This window comes from Sminthopsis crassicaudata, chromosome 2, assembly GCF_048593235.1.
Source record: "Sminthopsis crassicaudata isolate SCR6 chromosome 2, ASM4859323v1, whole genome shotgun sequence".
Lineage (NCBI taxonomy): Eukaryota > Metazoa > Chordata > Mammalia > Dasyuromorphia > Dasyuridae > Sminthopsis > Sminthopsis crassicaudata.
Genome location: NC_133618.1, coordinates 539,213,629 through 539,235,065, shown reverse-complemented (window position 1 = coordinate 539,235,065; position 21,437 = coordinate 539,213,629).

Here is a 21,437-nt window from a genome sequence, read left to right as displayed (position 1 = left end):
TTTAATGATAAATCTATCACTTTCTCCTTTTACTCTGAACCAGAAATTTTCCTTTGGCAGATCCACTAGTTTTAAATCTTTCCACCCTGTAGTGTCTTTTCCCAGTTGCCCCTTGAAAAATACATTGAAACAAAAAAACAAATACAATTTAGCAATTTTGTTGATCAACTGGCTTTATACTTTTTTTTTTTTAGCTTAAGAAACAAAGTAAACTTTTAAATACAAGGGTAAACTACTTAGAAAGCAGTAGGTTCAAAAGCAGCCCAATCTCCTCTCATGAGAAAAAGGGAAAGAGAAAACCAGGAAAACCCCTGATTTTGTTCTTACCCTGGACATGCATCCCATATGCTTTATCTATTCCATCTTGATATCAGTACTTCCCATTGCTAGTGGCCAACTTACTGTCTACTCTTTATGAGTAGACCAACTTCTCTGCTTCTACCTCTTTCACTCCCCATAATTTTCTGGCTTCTTGAACCCCCAAGTCCAAAAGGTGGTAGAGGCCAGCCAATTTGGGAGTTCAGATCAATCCTTGACACAGCTGCCTCCTTTCAAGTCACTGTGCACTGTGGCTCCCCAAATACCCATTATATATAAAATAAAAATAATATTTACCTCGTTCAGGGAAATTGTAAAAGCCAAAATAAAAATAGATGTTCATAACACCGAGTCAAGGAAGTATTAATTACCATTGCAGAAGAATGTAAGTACTTGAATCTGTTTTTTTCTTTATTAAAGAGAACTGTAGACCTTCCTTCTCTTCTATCTCACAAGAATTCAATACATTGACTTTACAATCACTTATTAAATTTCTATATTGTTGAATGCTGGAAAGGTAAGTAGGAGCCATGACTAAAAGAACTCAACAAGCGCAAATGGAAGCCACATTATAGAAGATCTTAATGCCAAATTAAGGATTTTGTGTTTTACTCCAGAGGTAATAGGCAATTATTGAGCATGAGGATGGCATATTCAAATATATGTTTTAGGAATATCAATTTGATTATTGTTCTATAAGTAATGATCAAGATGATTTCAGGTTTACATGAATTAATGCTAAATGAAGTGAGCAACAAGAAGATTATTCGATGATCAATTCTGATGGACTCGGCTCTTTCAACAAGATAATTCAGGCCAATTTCAATAGACCTGTGATGGAGAGAGCCAGAAAGAGGACTGTTGGCACTGAATGTTGATCTCAACAAAGTGTTTTCACTTTTTGTTGTTGTTGTTTGCTTGCATTTTGTTTTCTTCCTCATTTTTTCTTTTTTGATTTGATTTTTCTTGTGTAGCATGATAATTGTGGAAATATGTATAGAAGAATTGTACATGTTTAACATATATTGGATTACTTGTTGTCTAGGGGAAGGGGTGAGGGGAAAAGAGGGAGAAAATTTTGGAACACAAGATTTTGCAAGGGTGAAGGTTGAAAACTATCTTTGCCTATATTTTGAAAATAAAAAAACTATTATTTTTCTTTTAAAAAGATGATATGATGTTGTGGAGGTACAACACTAAGACTCAGTAACTAACTGGATATGGGAATTAAGGAAGAAGAAAGAGTGAAGGATAATTCCAAGATTGCCAACCTAGACAGCTGGAAGGCTGGTGGTGCTTTCCATAAAAAAGGGAAATTTGGGATAGATTTGAGGTATGGGGGAATGTAATCCTTTTTTTTTTTTTTTTTTTTTTTTCCTATTTTAGACATGGTAAATTTGAGATGTCTATGGGACATCCAAGTGGACGTGTTCATCAGGCAACTGGTAAGATGGAACTAGACATGAGAGAATATATATGTAGATTTGTAGATATATAGCTATGTAGATTTGGGAGTCATAATGGAATTCCAGGGAAGAGGAAAATCTTGCTAAAAGTTTAATCCCTTTGCCAATGCCTTTAGTCTCCTTTTTTCTCACAAACCTTCCCTAGGATTTTGTTCCAACAATTTTCCCTCTATTCTCATTCATCTATGATCTCTTCCTCTCTACGTCTGTCAATAAACATGTTCTGGTTTCCTTAATCCTAAATAAAACCTTCCTTTGACTCTTCTACTTGACCCAGCTACTGTTCTGTTTCTTTCTTTTTTTTTTTTAATTTTTATTTTATTTTATAATTATAACATTTTTTGACAGTACATATGCATGGGTAATTTTTTACAACATTATCCCTTGCACTTACTTCTATTCAGATTTTTTCCCTTCCTCCCCCAACCCCCTCCCCCAGATGGCAAGCAGTCTTATATATGTTAAATATATTACAGTATATTCTAGATACAATATATGTGTGTAGAACCGAATTTTTTGTTGCACAGGATACTGTTCTGTTTCTTTCCTCTTCACTACTAAGCTTTCCTTAAAAATTGTATGCATTCTCTCCTCAGCCTCCTATATCCATAACTAATTGTTATTTCAGGGATCACCAATGATCTATGAGATTCCAAATCCAATGGCTTTTTTTTTCCTGAACTCATTAACTTCTCTAGAGCATATGAAACTGTTGACTAGTCCTTTTCTCCCTTTTATTCTCTTCTTTCTTAGTTTTCCAGATACTGAATTCTTCTAGTTCTGTTTTCCTAACAGAATTCTTCCTAATTCTTTCCCTATTTTTGATTTGTTTTTTGTTCTTTTCCTATCTCCTTAAGTAAGAAGTTCCCCAAAAGTTTTGTCTCCTTTGGAAATCCCATACATTCTCAAGCCTTTTATCATCATCTTTACCAATAGGATTTCCAAAGCTATATCTAGAGCAGACTTTTCTTCTAAGGTCCATATTAGCACTTCAACTACCCTATATAACATCTCTACCTGGATGCCTTGTAGGCCCCTCAAACTTGACATGTCCAAAATAGAGCCAGTTATTTTCCCACTTAAACAGTTCCCCCTCTGATCTTATTTATGATGGCATGTGGTTTTACATTCGACTCTTCTCTCTTCTCAAACTGAATCAGTCAGGAAATCTTTCTCATATCCAGAGGTATCCTAGTAAATGTTTAACAACTTGTTCTGTATCAGAAAAAAAGTATCATTGATAAAATGAACTTTGCAGTTTAATTTGTATTATTAACATTTTCTCCATCATTTTTAAGTTTAGAGTGATAATCAACAAAACAACAAATGAAAATCTTATTTGTATTACTTGCTGATTTATAAGATATCAAAGCTCACATAGAAAATTTAATAATCAGATTTCACCAGCCAGGCTTAGCTGACTTTAGCCCATCCCTGCTTACACCTTTCTTTTCTCTGTGACATTTAAAAGATTTGAGAGACATACTTTTTGGGTTATTAATCATTTTATTGATAATGATAGCATCTTACCAATAAAATGCATGTTGTACTTTTGAATATAATGTCTGGGGGGGGGGGGAAGAGGGGTATATATATATTATATGCCAGTGGAAGAGTGGGTGTTCCTGAGGGTGGCAATCAATTCTTTTTTTTTTAATTTTATAGTTATAACATTTTTTGACAGTACATATGCATAGGTAATTTTTTACAACATTATCCCTTGTACTCCTTCTGTTCCGAATTTTTCCCCTCCTTCCCTCCACCCCCTCCCCTAGATGGCAGGCATTCCCATACATATTAAATATCTTATAGTATATCCTAGGTACAATATATATGTGCAGAACCGAATTTTGTTGTTGTTGTTGTTGCAAAGGAAGAATTGGATTCGGAAGGTAAAAATAACCTGGGGAGAAAAACAAAAAATATGATAACAGTTTACACTCATTTCCCAGTGTTCCTTTTCTGGGTGTAGCTGATTCTGTCCATCATTGATCAATTGGAATTAGATTAGTTCTTCTCTATGTTGAAGATATCCACTTCCATCAGAATACATCCTCATACAGGATCATTGTTGAAGTGTATAATGATCTCCTAGTTCTGCTCATTTCACTCAGCATCAGTTCATGTAAGTCTCTCCAAGCCTCTCTGTATTCCTACTGTTGGTCATTTCTTACAGAACAATAATATTCCATAACATTCATATACCATAGTTTACCCAACCATTCTCCAGTTGATGGGCATCCATTCATTTTCCAGCTTCTAGCCACTATGAAAAGGGCTGCCACAAACATTTTGGCACATACAGGTCCCTTTCCCTTCTTTAGTATTTCCTTGGGATATAAGTCCAGTAGTAGTATGGCTGGGTCAAAGGGTATGCACACTTTGATAACTTTTAAATTGCTCTCCAGAATGATTGGATTCTTTCACAACTCCACCAACAATGCATCAGTGTCCCAGTTTTCCCACATCCCCTCCAACATTCATCATTATTTGTTCCTGTCATCTTAGCCAATCTGACAGGTGTGTAATGATATCTCAGAGTTGTCTTAATTTGCATTTCTCTGATCAACAGTGATTTGGAACACTCTTTCATATGAGTGGAAATAGTTTCAATTTCATCATCTGAAAATTGCCTGTTCATATCCTTTGACCATTTATCAATTGGAGAATGGCTTGATTTCTTATAAATTAGAGTCAATTCTCTGTATATTTTGGAGATGAGGCCTTTATCAGAACCTTTAACTGTAAAAATGTTTTCCCAATTTGTTACTTCCCTTCTAATCTTATTTGCATTAGTTTGTTTGTACAAAAGCTTTTTAATTTGATGTAATCAAAATTTTCTATTTTGTGATCAATAATGGTCTCTAGTTTTCCTTTGGTCACAAATTCCTTCCTCTTCCACAAGTCTGAGAGGTAAACTATCCTATGTTCCTCTAATTTATTTATGATCTCGTTCTTTATGCCTAAATCATGGACCCATTTTGATCTTATCTTAGTATGTGGTGTTAAGTGTGGGTCCATGCCTAGTTTCTGCCATACTAATTTCCAGTTTTCTCAGCAGTTTTTATCAAATATTGAATTCTTATCCCCAAAGTTGGGATCTTTGGGTTTGTTAAACACTAGATTGCTATTTTTATTCACTATCTTGTCCTGTGAACCTAACCTATTCCACTGATCAACTAGTCTATTTCTTATCCAATACCATATAGTTTTAGTGACTGCTGCTTTATAATATAGTTCTAGATCAGGTACAGCTAGATGTGGCAATCAATTCTTATTGGTTAACAGTGAAATGAAAAGAATGAATACTACAGCAAAAGGTTCCCATTTCCCCAAAAAATTCTAATGAGGAGTTGGCAGGTGTATAACTTTGATTATGCCATTTTCTTCCAAATCATTCCAAGTCTTGGGCAATAAAACCAAAGAACTTATCCTTACCGAAATCTGAGTAGAGAACTAGGCTTTCCTTCTGTGTGTGGGGTCTGGGCAAGATTGTGGAAAAAGTTAATCTAGTCTCATTATCAGCAATGTCCTTCAGAGATTAAAGAACCTACAGTCTTCTGAAAAAATCCTGAACTTAATTCAATAACTGATTATTAATATGAGAGACAACTAATCATTTCTTTCATTTGTATTATTACTGCTACCAGCCTGGTACAAGCCCTCATTATCTTCTTTCAGGGTTATTATAATCACAAAGAGGGCTTCAGCTATTATTCTCTCTTCCCTCTAATCCAAACACTCTTAATCTCTAAAAGAATTAAGGATAGATTTTAGGGAGTTTGTGAATTTGGATAAGCAAAAGAACAACACATGTTTATTTCTTTCTTTTTAATTTTGGCATCATTTATTTCTGTTTCCATCTCTCCCTCTCTCCCCACTTAATATTTTATTTCTCCAATTATACATAAAAATAGTCTTTGACATTCACTTATTATAAGATTCTGAGTTCCAATTTTTTTCTTTCTTTCCTGACCTCTCCCGAAGACAGCAACCAATCTGATATAAGTTGCACATGTACAATTATATTAAGCATATTTTCACATATTTCAAAGAAGAATCATTACAAAAGGGAAATGCCATGAGAAAGAAAGAAAAGGTGAAAATAATATGTTTCCATCTGTATTCAGACTCCATAGTTCTTTCTCTTGATGTGAATGGCATTTTCTATCATGAGTCTTTTGGAGTTACCCTAGATCATTGTATTGCTGAGAACAACTAAGTATATTGAACTGGATCATCACACAGTCTTGCTGTTCTCTATGTACAATGTTCTCTTGATTCTGCTCACTTCACTTAACATCAATTCATGGAAGATTTTCCAGGATTTTCTGAAGCCCATCTCTCATAATTTCTCATAGAACAAAAGTACATTCATATACCACTATTTGTTCAGCCATTTCCCAGTTGATGGGCATCCCCTCAGTTTCCAGTTCTTTGCACCACAAAAAGAGCTCCTGTGAACATTTTGTGTACATGTGGGTCCTTTTACATCTTTATTTTCACCAATTACTTGTTTCCTTTATAATTCTTATTTTGTGTATCCAAAAGCTTATTCTGAAAAGGGATCCTTGGATTCACCAGCCAAACAAGTCCATGACACACAGAATGGTTAATAGCCTCTAATTTAACTGATCTTTCTTCCCTTTGCCATTTTTTCTTAAGCACACATTTAGCGTGTCACCTCTGTACTCAAGGTCCTTCCTGGTTCCCTCTTGTGTCTTGGGCAAAACACAAACTCCATAGTCTTGATGTGGCATTCAAATGTTTCCACAATCTGTTAGCATCTTGCCTGTCCAGCCTTTCTCATGCCAGCTAGGTGGTGCCATAGTGTCTAGGATATTGGGCCTGGAATCAGGAAGATTTGTCTTCCTGAATTAAATCCAGCCTCAGACACTAGCTGTGTGACCCTGGGCAAGTCCTGTAAGCCTGTTTGCCCCAGTTTCCTCATCTGTAAAATGAGCTGGAGAAGGAAATGGAAATCATTCCAGTATCTTTGCCAAGAAAACCCCAAAATGCAGTCACAGAGTTGGATATGTCTGAAAAACAATTGAATAACAACAAATTCTATCTCTTGCCATTTTCTGTATTCAGTCTAATTTTTTTTTTCCTGACATTTGGGGTTAAGTGACTTGCCCAGGGTCACACAGCTAGGAAGTGTTAAGTGTCTGAGACCACATTTGAACTCAGGACCCCTGACTTCAGGGCTGGTGCTCTATCCACTGCGCCACCTAGCTATCCCTATAGAGTCTATTCTTAACTATATTTCTACTTTGGTTGACATGTATCTTTGTTTTTTGAATGATGACTATCCTTAAAAAGGTCATAGTCTCATAGAATGCAGATCTGGAAGGGGCCAAAGAGATCAATCTAGTCTAATCCTCTTATTTAACAGATGTGGAAACTAAAGCCCAGGAGGGGCAAAGTTACTAGTCCAATGTCATGGAGTTGGAAATTTTAACCTAGGTCTTATGACTCCAAAATTATCCAGTTCAGATGCTGCCTCTTTCACTCTCAGTTGGTAATGACCTTTCATCTTTTAGTCCTGAGAGCCCTTTGCCTGAACTTCATTTATGCATTTAATTCATATTATGCATTATTTTTGCATTATAATCCTTTATGTATGTGTCTCATTCCCTTCCCCCAACCCCCATAAGTTCCACGAGGGTATCTAAGATGTGGTATCTAAATTTTCTAGCTCTTCCAGTTCTTAGTACAATGATCTGAATATAGCAGATGTTTAGTAAATAATTATTTCTTAATTTACTTGAATCCTTCTCGCTCTTATTGAATCATCATCTGGGTTGGAAATGAACCTAAATATATGCAGTATATCTTATTGTATAGTTAGATCCAAGCCTAATAGAGACAGCTCAAGGTGTTCCATCCATTGGTACCCATGGAATATTAAAAGACCTTCCACTATGAATGCTTGATGAAGAATTGATGGGAATATGTGGTCTGGATTGTTTTGGATGAGTTCCCATATGCACCACACTGATGCATGTGATATGTACATCTGTGCACGTGTCTTGTATTCTTTACTAGACTCTAACCTCTTTTGAACAGGGACCATATCATAATTTATTTTTGAACCTTCTACAGGGTTTTACACATAGTAGGTGCTCATTGGATATTTGTTCAATTGAATTCAATTGCTTTAGCCCTGAGCCTTGAAATATTTTTCTGGGCACAAAGGTGGGGAAGTTAAAGAAAGAAATCTTTTTTTGTTTTGTTTTGTTTTCATTTGCAAATAGGCAACAACAAAAACAGCAACAAACCCCCCAAAACTAACAAGCTCTGCTTGGGTGGGTTTGTGTTTTGTTAACTTTAATGCCTCTAAAAATAGCTCAGTGTTCCAACAAATTCCAGGGCTGATCTTGATGACTCAGCAGACCTAAGGAGTCAGATTTTGTGGGTGTCAGGGGAAGTCTCAAAGAGGCCCAGGATCAGCTAAGAGCCTTGCCACCCTCTAGCTTTGAACAATGCCCAGCGTTAGGGCCAGTCTCCTTGGAGTATGGAAAGAGCAATTACATTTCTTTCCAACTCCTACCACACAGATGCAATGAGGAAACTGTGGGCTGTGAAGGCTATTCTACATAATTCTCCTGTGGGGGTAGGTGGAAGCCAGTGGCCTTTATTACTGCAAACTCATGGCTCCTGGATGGGGCTGTGCCCACATATTCCCAAGAGACCCATATCTGAAAGGAGACTTTGAGGGGCTGCTCCCTCCATCTTCCTGCTTCGGAAACTACAGCTCCACATCTTGGGCAGGGTGATGCAGGGGATCAGAAGGTAGGGGTTCCCATCCTGGCTCTATCATTGCCTAATTCTGAGCTGTTGAGCAGGCCATTCACTTTTCTTAGCTTCAGTTTCCTCATGTGGCTTAGAAATATTGCTGAACATGGAGTCAGCAGACTGAGGTTTAAATTCTAATTCCCCAAAGTACTAGCTAAGGGATCTTTGACTCTCTGGGACACAGTTTCTCCATAGGTAAAGTGAAGATATGGAACTTGATGAACTTGAAATTTCCTTCCTTATCTAAATCTATGACCATCTGACCAGCTAGCCCTTAAGCTCTATGATTTGATCCTTGTCTGGAAAAAATCTCTAAGAACAGAGATTTCCTAATCTTTCTTCAAAGTTGGAAGATTTTTTCATCTTTGTAAAGAAGGTTCATCTTCTGTCTAACTTAAATATCTAAATCTGCATGCAACTATATGTCACAAGAGTATAAAATATATTTCTCTAAGATCTTATTTTAGTTGCCACCTACAAAAAAAGATGGACCCTACTTCATTATTTTGGAATGGTAAATGCTTGGGATCAAATGGAATAATGGATATAAAGGGATTTGCAAATCTCACTGGCTGCTGTTATTGTTTTTCCAACACCAGCATTAAAACAGACTATGATGCCATCTTGAAGAATCTAAGGGGAAGGAGGGAAAAAGTGTGGGCAAAATACATTTTCATGAACAGAATTGTGTTTCCAAGGCAGAAAAGAAGCTTATGCTCTTTAAAGAAATTCTGGAGCAATTCAGTTGGGAGTGAAGGAGGGGGATTTTTAGAAATCCTTTGGAAAGTAACTGATGAGGGGCAGCTAGATGGAGTAGTAAACAACCCTGGAGTGAGAGGGCCTGAGTTCAAATTTGATACTTGCTGGCTGTGTAATCCTGGGCATGTCACTAAACCCCAATTACCCTGACAAAAAAAAGTGAATGATGTTTCTCCCAAGTTGCTGGTGGTAGAAAAAGCAATGGTTAAGAGTCAAGCAAATCCGACTGATTCAGATCTTGATTTTTCTACTTACATTGACTTGGGAAAACCTTTTCACCTCATTGGGTTTCAGTTTCTTTGTTTGTAAAATGGATATGGTTGAACTAGATGAATTCTAGGTTCCCTTCCAGATCTAAGTGGATTTTCATCTATCAAGTTTACTCAGCATATAGGACCCTTAATAACAGCAGCAGATATAGGATGATTTAAAGTTTGAAAATCACAAGTCATGTATTACCTCATTGGGCTTTACAATGTCCCTGTAGGGCAGTTGCTATATTCCCATGCTACAGATGAGGAATCTGAAGGTAAGTTGATATAGTCCCACAGCCAGATCACTTGTTAAAAGCAAAATTCAAACTTGAAATTTGCTTGTCAGAGTGGGATTCAAACTCTAAACTTCCTTGCAGAGTGGTGGAATTTCAAGACATATTGTCCACACTGAGTCCTAGATTCTATCTATTAACTGTACAACATCTTTCTTTCTTATTCTCCCTCTCTTCTTATCTTTCTCTTCTTTCCTCTCTTCCTTCTTTCCCTCCCCATCTCTTCCCTTTTCCTCCCTTCTCCTTTCTCTTGTCCTTTTCTTCCTTACTTCTCCCATTCATCTACTCTTCTTTCCCTCCTCCTCCTTTCCTCTTTCTTCCCTTTCTCCCTCCCTCCCTCACCCCTTCTTTCCTTTTTTCCTCCCTCTCTTTCTCTTCTTTCCTTCCTCCTTCCTTCTCCCTCCCTCTCCCTTCCTCCTTCCTCCTTCCTTCTCCCTTTCTCCCTTCCTTCCTTCCTTCCTTCCTTCCTTCCTTCCTTCCTTCCTTCCTTCCTTCCTTCCTTCCTTCTTTCTTTCTTTCTTTCTTTCTTTCTTTCTTTCTTTCTTTCTTTCTTTCTTTCTTTCTTTCTTTCTTTCTTTCTTTCTTTCTTTCTTTCTTTCTTTCTTTCTTTCTTTCTTTCTTTCTTTCTTTCTTTCTTTTCCTCTTTCTCTCTCCCTCTCTTTCTCCCTCTCTTTTCTTCTCTCTTTCTGTCTCTCTCTGTGTGTGTCTCTCTCCCCCTTCCTCCTTCTATTCCTTCTTCTCCTTCTCTCTCACCATAAGCTAACTCCTGAACTCAATCAGGGCTCCCCATCCCCCTCATCCCTTTTCAAGACCATTGTCCCCATCCCTCATTCAAATACATTTAAGATTAGGTTGGGGCTTGACCAGCAAATTAACCAGCCCTTGAAAAAAGTCCAGTGCTTCTTAAGCTGTGTTGCTTGCTTGGGTGAACTACAAACCCCAGCTATGAACTGTGGGGGTTAAATGACTTCTGGCTGAGTTATTGGCCCTGGAGTCGGAGCCTGATACTGAGGCAACGGCGGGGGCAGACATGGAGACAGGGAGACGTCTTCTTCACCCCAGGCTGTCTGCAGTGTTTGTCTCCATTGTTTTTCTTCTGCTGCCCACAGATATGCACTGAGTAGGCCTGAAGATTTTTGCAGTTATGAAGAAATTTTCTCCCTGGGTCAGAGGGAATTGAGGGAGTTTAATGGGGGGGATGGAGCGGGAAACAGAAAATGAAAAGGGGAAGAAGGGAGACCAGGCTCTGAGGTGAAATAAAAGAAATCAAAAAGAGAAGGGTAAAAAATTGCAGGCAAACAAAATGGATTTAAATAAGTCCTCTGGAGATTTTGTAACATTGGACTGGAAATAAAATCTTTCTCTACACACACACACACACACACACACACACACACACACACACACACACACACACACACACACCTATGTAGAATTGGAAGAAACCTTAGACTCCCTCATTTTTACAGGGAAGGAAATTGAGGTCAAGAGCTATTAAATGACTTGTTTAAGCTCACACAAATAAGACCAAAGGATTATAGCTGTAGCTTTATTAACTGGGAGACATGGTTTCCTCTAGGATCCTGCTAATTTCCCTCTTCTCTCCCTCCTTAGTTCTGCACTTTTCTTTCTGTCACCCCACTTTAGTTCATCGTCATCCTTTATCAGCACCTCTGCAAGTCCTATATTTCCTTCCAGGCCCCAGCTCACATTCCTTGGGAAAACCCTCCTTGGGAATAATCATAGGTGGTTCTTACTGTATTTCTCCAACAGGTTAAGATTTTCAAAGCTCTTTTCTTCCATTAACCTTTTGAGGCAGATGGTTTGTGTACCACCATTCCCATTTGATAAATGAGGAAACTGAGGATCAGCAAGGTGAATTGACTTGCCCAGTCACATAGTGAGGAACTAGGACTCCTGGCTCTAAGCCCAGGGCTCTTTCCATTACATCATATGGCTTACTCCAGCCCCCACTGATCTCCCTTGTCTCTGAAATCCTAAAGACCCTTAAGATATCCTTGAGTCCGTACCAGACAGTTTAGTCCTCTGTCCAATATTGTTCATTGTTGCTCCACGTGTCTTACTTGTCTTCCCACCTAGATAGTCAAATCTCTGAGTTGAGGGATCCCTTCCAAAATATCAGTATCATGCATAGCATCAAAAGCATATTGAGTAAGTACATAGCAAAAGCTCAAGAGATAGCTATTGACTGATTGAAAAGAATGTTTTTTGTTCGTTTCCTCAGTTTCCTCATGATCTCAGACTACTAGTGAACAGAACTTGCTGAATTCTCAGCCGGGAGAAGAGCTAGAGGAGGGACTGGCCTCTGCTGGTCATCTTGTTGGGTAGCCTTGGGTCCCAGGGAGATATTTGCCTAGTTTTCTTGTTGATCAACTGAAGGGAACCACACTAAAATCTCTAAGGAATCTTCTAACTCAAACAGTCTATAAATCTGTGAGATCTTTTGATAATTATACCCATTTTATAGAGCACACGAGACACAGAGGAGGTTTGATGGTTTAGAGGTTCAAAGGTCCTGCAGTGGTAGAACTGAGAACTGAGAGGAAGTCAGTGGATGTGGGTGGGATGAAGAGAAAGACTGTTTCCAAAAGGCCAAAATCCATTTGTGACTTCCCTGAAACTTTAATTCAGGAAGAGAGGAGCAGCCTCTGCTTACACTCGGAATTTACTAATCTGGGAAAAGATTTGAAAAAGAGATCGGGTTCAAGTATAACATGGCATTTAGACCTGAAATCAGGAAACCTGGGTTCTTATCCTGATTCTGACTTAACAAGCTAGATGACCTTGAATAGGTCACTTCTCTGGATTTCCGTCTGGTTATTGTAAAGTAGGATTAATAATAATTGCATAGAAAAGTGACTTAGAAGAATAAACAAGAAGACCTGGATCAGATCATAGCTCTGCCAAAAAGAAAAAAAAAAGATGAATTAATGAGGATGAGGATGATTTTAGCCAGATCTGTGATTTCCTTGGTATAAGGGGGCTTTAGGGATGTAATTCTGTGCATCAGTGAAGATCTGAATCTGTTCTATAGTAAATGTTCTTAAGGAGTTGCCCGCAAACAGAGAAGTCAGGCAACTAATCCAGTGTCACACAGTATTATCTAAAAGGGAATATGAATCCAAACATTTCATGAAAAATGAATTAGATGACCCTAATGTCTCTTCCATGAATATTTTTTTTTAAAAAATATCAAGATACATAGATACAGGAGCACAGTTAATTTTCAAACCTACCATTTTCTGACTCTCTTTGGCAAATTTTTTTAGAGTTAGGTTGGCTCCTTGCCACCCAGTTTGCTTGGGAGTTTCTCCCCACCTCCCTCCATTTCCACTCAATGGGTGCTCAGGAAAGTCAAACCCATGTGATTGTCAGCCTTAGCAAAACATAAACAGGAAGGAGAACCTACTGCCAAGAAGATCACATATTGCAAAAGCAATATTTATTTGGCTTTGGAATGTATCAGTCATTTTGGGGGGATTAACTACACCATTGCTGTCCTCCATTCCAGCAGATAACTGAGAGTTGACGACAGCAAAAAATTCTTCTATTATTTTTTAACCAAATCAACCCTATGCCTGATTCTGAGCTGTTGTGTGACTTTAGAAACATTTGGGAAGTGGTAGCCTTGAAAAATCAGGAAGTAGACAATGTTGGTCTTTGGACTCTCTCTTTCCTTTGTTGTGTGTGTGTCCTAGAGGTCCCTTATTTCCCATTAGGCTTCTTGGTCCTCTTGTTGACCTTTGACTTTTTATTTTCTATCATTGCAGTGCTCTCTCTGAGTTTTGGTCACTAATCTGGGTCTATCCTGTTGTTTGCCTATCAAAACTGACCAGTCCTGTGCCTCATCCTTTGGACCCTGCTGTTTTGAAGGTGATAAGATGACAGAAGAGCTAATTTATGAACTAATCCATGAGCCAATGGATGTTACTGGGTTAATATGGGACCTTCTTTTAATAGAATCCTTTTGATGAACACAATGCCAACCAATAAAGTGACTCTAATGATGAGAATTTTAATCTGTCAAGGGAAATAGATTTAAGTAGGGAGTAGTTTAAACTCCCCAAATCATCCCAAATCATCACAGTAGAGGAGCAAGCAAGGAAACATGGCTGTCTGTTCTCCTGATTTAGAGGCTAAGCAGCAAAGGCAGAGCCACCTCATTACTGAAAGTGATTACATTTTACCTTCCCTTAATCCCTGCCATTAAGAATTGCCTCCTACAGAAGCAAAAAAAAAAAAAAAAAAATCAGTATTATTTCTTCAATCTCAAGTACATCTAGCTCAGGCTAAACCTTCTCAATCCCTCAGCCTTTTTTTCAAAATTTTTAAAATCCATGATCTATGTTTAGAAAACTTTCTTTCATTTTAGATCTCTTCCTTTCACGTTCTTTCTATAATCTTACTCTAAAGAAAAGTAAAACAGGTTCTTTGCATCACCAATCAATTGCATAAGTCAAGATATCACTTGTGATTTGTTGATCCTTTTTGAAAATGAAAGGAAAAGCAAAAACAACAACAACAACAAAACCAAACAACAACAGCAAGCCTCCCCACAGAAACAAAACCCACAGGGCTTATTTAGCTTCATGGGCCAAGTAGAATAGAAATCTGAAAACTGATTTTCTTTTCAGAGCCTCTCGTTGCCATCACTGATACGTCTCCTTTGAGATTCCCTTCCTCTGTTTATAATACTCATTTTAAGTCTTTGTTGTCATTATTTATAGACCTTTAGGTCAATCTCCCTCCTTCCTCAAGGAGTTTAGCACTGGCTTCAAGTCTCTGCTCTAGCTCAATCTCAGTCCTAATAATTGGAGGCTTGGATATTTCCTTGAACAAACTGGCCTCCTAGTTCATCAACCTCTTAAACTCCCATGACCTACATTTCCACTACATTTGAGCCACTCCATCTTTGGGGCTCCTCCAAAAAATCCTATCTCTTTGGCTTGTTTTGCCTCCACCCAGAGTTCTCTTTGGGAAATCTCCAAATATAACTCATTTCTGGGTCATCAAAGATGTGGGTAAAAGGGTAAAAAAAAAAAAAAAAAAAAAAAGCAAAAACTTCAATATAAGCATTCAAGGTAACAATGCATTTTAGAAACTGAACAGTATTCTCTTCCACAGAAAATTTAAAAAAACAAATAAACGTCTCAAATTAAACCATAATCAATACAAATCTCTTGTCTCTCACGTGTCCACGTTTCCTTCTACAGCTCCAAAAAATTTTCCAGACTCAAAGTATGACCCTGTGGTTTGGACACTCCTCAGAAAAGAAACAAACTGTGGATTGCTACAGAGGAAATCCCCTGGTATTCTGATGAGACTCCTCTAAACTCAGAGATGCATTTATGATTAGGTTATGTGGCAACTAGGTAGTTCAGTGGATAGAGCACTGGGTCCCTAGTCAGGAAGACGTGAGTTCAAATCCAGTCCCAGATACATATTAGCTGTGTGATCCTAGGCAAGTTCTTTTAACCTCTGCCTGTTTTAGTTTTCTCAACTGTAAAAAAGGGATAATAATAGCATCTATCTCTCAGGGATATTATGTGAATCCAGTGAGATAATAAGTGTATAACACCTTGCCTCTGGGGCAGCTAGGTGGTACAGTAGATAGAGTACCAGTCAGGAAGTTTACTGAATTCCAATTTGGTCTAAAACACTTTCTAGCTTCATGATCCTCGACAAGTTACTTATTTGCCTCAACTTCCTCAATTGTAAAATGAGCTGAAGAGGGAATGGCAAATCATTTCAGTATCTTTGCCAAGAAAACCTCAAATGGAATCATAAAGAGTCAGACACAATTGAAAAAATGAACAATTAACACAATGCCCAGCACATAATAGACATTTGTTTCTCCTCCCTTCACTCCTTCACCCCCACCATTATGGTAAGATATTCATGCTGCTCCAAAGGAAAATGAATTTGCGATCCCATTCATTAGATCTCATTTTCTGAATAATTCACAATAGTAAGAGAAGGCAAGACCTTTCTTCATTAGACCTATGCTGTCCAAATAATTAATGATAAAAGTGGAGAGCAAAGTCTGGGGATCCTCAAAGGTCATCTAGTACAATGCATTTCTGAAAGAAATGACCACTCAACAAATGGCCACCTAAGCTCTGAAGATCTCAAGGAAGGGAAAACCACATCAAGGCAGTCCATTTGGCTTTTGAACAGCACTAATCATTAGGAAGTTTTTCTTAACATCAAACTCAAATTGGCTTCTATCCAGTGCTCAGTTCTTCCCTCTGGAGTCAAGCGGAACAAATCTTCTCCATTTCTCCTCCATAATATCACCAGAATTACCAGACTGAAAACAAATCTCATATTTCCAGATTTTATTTTTATGGCTGACAACTGCCACTTCACATGATATAAACTCAAGGCCCTTCACCACCTTCATTTCCTACTGAATACTCTGTAGCTTCTCATGATGACCTTCTTACCGTGTGGTGGGCTTTGAACTAGATAAAACATTTTTGATAAGGTCTGATGAAGGCAGAGTGACACTATTGATGAAGGCAGAGTGATACTATCCCCTTGTTATTCCTGGACTCTATGACTCTAAATGCTGCTCAAGATTATTATTTATTTATTTATTTTTATTTACCGAAATCCATTGGTAATTCATATTAAATATTGTTTACTTTAACTCTCAGGAAAGTTGTTATCTAACTCATGTGTCCATCATCCTTTATTTGTGAAGTTGATTTATTTATTTGTAATGTCAGACTTCACATTTATTCCTGTTGAATTTCATCTTATTAGATTCAACCCAATGTTCTAATCAGTGGTTAGCAAACTAGATTGGGTTTGTGGGCCATATATGGCCTGCAACTTTAATTTTTTTTTTTTTCTGAGGCAATTGGGTTAAGGGATTTTCCCAGGACCACATAGCTAGTTAAATATCTGAGACCAGATTTGAACTCAGGTCCTCCTGACTTCAGGGCTGGTGCTCTATCCATTGCACTACCTAGCTGCCCTTTAATTTTTTTTTTTTTTTTTTTTGTTATATATGTACATTCATTTTTTACATATTTCTGTATGTCATCTTAGGAGAAAAAAAATCAGAACAAAAGGGAAAAATCATGGAAAAGGAAAAAAATACAGAAGAAAAAAGAGGTAAAAATAGAATACTCTATCCACATTCACTCTCTATAGTTCTTTTTCTGTATGTAGATGACATTTTCCATCCAAAATGCAGATCCATTTTGCCTTGGATGGCTGAATTGCTTAGTAAAGTCTGTCATAGTTGACCATCATGTTAATCTTTGCTGTTGTTATGTTCAATTTTTCCTGGCTGCTTCATTCAACATCAGTTCATGTAAGTCTTTCCAGGCTTTTCTGAAATCAATCTGCTCATCATTTCTTATGGAACAATAATATTCCATTACTTCCATATGCCATAACTTATTCAGCCATTCTCCAACTGATGGGCATCCACTCAGTTTCCAGTTTCTTGCCAGAAAAAAGGGTTGCTATAAACATTTTTGCACATGTGGGTCCTTTCCCCTCTTTTATGATCTCTTTGGGATAGACACCCGATAACTAGCCCAACACTTTTAAAAATACTGTTCTTGGCTCATAGATATTTCTAAATAGAGGTGGCCTATGGATTTGTCTCATGGGCCAGCTATAGTTTGCCAATCCATGATCTATCATATCACGATATTTTTGGATTCTGATTCTGTCAGACAGACACACCTCCCAGTTTTGTGCCATTTGCAGATTTGATAAGTTATGCAATTTATGTCTTTATGCAAGCAATTTATAAAAATGTGAAACAGTGCAGACCCAAGCAAGCTTGTTGCTTGGGAGACTCCATTGGAGACCTCCTGTCATACTGATATTGAACCATTATTAAGTCTTAGACTCCAGTCATACATCAGTTCTCAATCTATGTTACTGTGTTATTGTCTGGCTCCCTATTTGTCCATCTTTGTCACAACAGTAGTCTAAGATACTGTACTTTACTAAAAGCTAGATTAAAATCTAGCACGTCTCACCCCTCACCAGTTTGGTAATCATGTTTGATAAAGGAAATAAAGTTAGTCTGGAAGGACTTGTTCTTGATGAAACTAAGCTGGTTCTTTATAAAACATTACTTTCCATTCTAGAAGTGAACCAATTATCTTCTTAGTGATTAATTCTAGAATTTTCCTAGAAATTGAAGTCAAGCTCCCTGGTTTGTAGTTTGCAAACTCTGTTTGATTTTTTTTTAATTGAGATATTTGCTCTTCTCTAATTGACTCAACAATCATATCCAACAAGTCATTCCAGACCTGAGGATGCAGTTTATTGGCCAGGTGCTTCTAATTCATCAAAGGCATCTAGGTGCTCTTTTGCTATCTCTTTATTTATTTAAGGTGCACAATTCTATGCTCAGCCCTTTTTGTTTTGGCAAAAGTTATTCCCCTTGGCATAGAAAGTAGAAAAAGAAAAAAAAAGCAGCTCTTTCTTACCAGTTGTTCATTATCATTATCCCACCTGCCCCAAACACAAGTCCTCTGTCTTCTTTGAGACTTCTTTTTTCCCCCCAAACAACTAAAAATTCATTTTGTTGTGCTTAGTTTCCCTCAAAAGCTTATGAACACTCCTGCCATCTTCTTTATAAGTTATTCTATGCTCTTCTATTCATCTTCCGCTTTTATCTTCTGGTTATTGTAATTCATGCCTAATTCAGATTTTTAAAAATAAATGTACAGAAGATGAAAGCAGGGTCATTAAATAGAGGATGAATAGAAGAGCACAGCATGTGCTATAAAAATAGTATCAGGAGTGAGGAAGCTCAGACAAAGAATATTTTTCTTCCAATGGAATTATTTTCCTTTCTGTCTTCAGAATTTCATTCTTAAGGTTCTCTCCTCCCTCTTGGGTTAACTTGTCCTGTGACATGGCATTCTACCTCTCCTTCCTCTGACCTTTTTGAAATCTGCTTTCCCCAAATCTTGGATGCATGTTACATTTTGAGTGATTTCTTTTTTCTTCTTTAGCATAAAATCTAGCAAGGAGCAGCCATTTCCCCCCAGTGTTCCTATCATTTTAGCTCTACCAGTCAGTTCTTTCTTAGTAATGAAATTCAGATACAAAATAGAATTTCTCTCTCTTGGTTCCTCTGCCTTTTGAATAATGAAATTCTCACTAATGCAAATCAAAAAGTTATTAATTACTCTGTTTTGGGGGGAGAGAGAAAGAAATAAAGAAAAAAAGAGACAGAGGGAGAGAGAGAGAGAGTTAGAGCTACAGACAGAGACAGAGGCAGGGACAGAGAGACAAAGACAGAGACAGACAGAGGCAGAGAAAGAGAAATAAAGAGAGAGACAGAGGTAGGGACTCAGAGAGAAAGAGACAAAGAGAGCAACAGAGACAAAGAAAGAGACAGAGATAGATAAACAGAGAAATAGATAACTGAGGGATTTATCACTCTTATATTTCTGTGCCAGACTTGTGCCATTTCTCACAAAATGCTCATCTGAGTCTGCTTTTAGTCTAGGTGGTCTATTGTAAACTCACTCTAATAATAAATTAACTTCTCTTTCTCCCTTCACTACTTATATATTCTTTGTTATTCTTCTCTTCCTTTCCTTCCTGGATTTTCTCACATGAATATACATTTTTCAGATGTAGTGCTACTCTCTCTCCTCCTTTACTTATCACATTAAAAAAAAATAAAGCATATCTATCCAGAGTTGTGTTTGGGCAGGAATGACACTATATTAGCAAGCAACATGTTGTTTTTCTTTTTTGATTGTATAATAAGAGCACTGGATTTAGGATCAGGGAATCTGGGTTTAAATGTTGATTTGGCCTCTTCCTTGGACCAGGCATATAGGCCCACCATATTTCAGTGATAACCATAAGCTAAAATTTCTCTTCCTCAGTTTTTCAAGCTCATTGTTCAAACCTTGAATATTTATGTGTAAACATTTGAGTCCAACTAATTTTTGTTTGTTTTTACAATTGGCCCCTTTTTTGGATTTAGTCTCCTGTGAATTCTTGAGTATCTAGACAACTATTTTTCTTTCTTTATTGTAGTTCTTCTCTATAATATCTAGTTTGGGGATCTACATGGTCACTTTTCTCCATTTCTTCCTTCTTCCCCCATCCTTTTAAATTTAAAATCCTTCGATTCCTTTTGTAAGGCACGTGGCAAATACATTCCTCTTAGTCTTTGATAGTGCACCCCATCTCTGGCCAGGAGCCAGTTAGTCTTCTGTTATCCCAGCCATGGTCTAGAAGTCCAAATCCCATTCTCAGACACCACCTTCCTACCCAGCTGTTACATTCCAAGTCAATGTGTTTTTTTCTCCCTGTCTCTTTTGCTTTCAATGGTCAAGAGTAAAGAAAACACAACCTTTGCTTAGGGTTTTCAGTTCCTCACCCAAGACTTGGGCAATACACTTTAATTTCCTCCTGGCAATATAACTTATGCCATGTAAATTACTAGAAGTAAGGAGTTGTCATTTGTTTTGATAAGTCTTAGAAGGTTCTTTGTTAAGTCTTGGATATGTGCCCTGGGAAGACAATAGACATCTTTATTATAGTAATCAGGTTGAGTAATAGCTGCCTCAGTGTCCCTTGTACAGAGAATCACCAGCTGGAATCATGACCTTTCCCCAAAAGCTGATGCTACCTAGAAACTGTCTCCTTCTCTTACCAGAAAGCTGTATTCTGGGATACTCTTTTCTTTTCAAGATGCTGGATGATTCCATTTTCTCTTGTTAAAAGGCTATGTCCTATAACTCTTGAACTTGGAGTTATTAGAAAGAAAACTCAGGTGCTACCTGAGAATCCCCCTCTCTCTTTTGAATGCTGGTCCAGAATTAAAAGGGCCTGCAGCATTATTTAACTCATGCTTGTGTAACAGCTGTGGCACTCCATTTCACATATGAGATCCTTAGAATTGTTATATCAAGTTCAAGGTATATCACATCCACTCAATGTGATAATTTATGAGACTTTATTGATATTTATTTTTTTCAGTAGTTGAAAAATACAATTAGTTTAAAGCAAAAGAGCATGTTATAGAACATTCTATCCTCCTCCTTTCATTAACTAAGAATATACTTTCATACAAATAGGAAAGTAGCTAGTTGATACAGTGGATGGACTGCTGGGCTTGGTGTAAGAAGACCTGAGTTCAAAAAATCCGGCTTCCAACATTTACTAGTTATGTGACCCAGAATAAGACATTTAATTTCTATCAGTCTTGATAATCATAACAGAACCTACCTCACAGGGTTGTTGTGAAGTTAAAATTAGATAAAATAAAGCTATTATTATTGTTAGTTATTATTCTTGTTATAGCTATATCTAAATAACAAAGGCAAGTCAGATGGAGCTTTTCTACTTCTATAGCCCCACTGAAGTTTAAAGTTCAGATTAATTATTTGAATTAAAATTCAGATAATTATCCAGGTTAGATCTTTTACAGTTTGGCATTCTCCAAAGTTCCTCTCCAGCTTAGCATCAAATAGATTTGAGCCCAAACAAAAGGTTATCTAGGAAGGCAAAGTCAGAATTTTCAA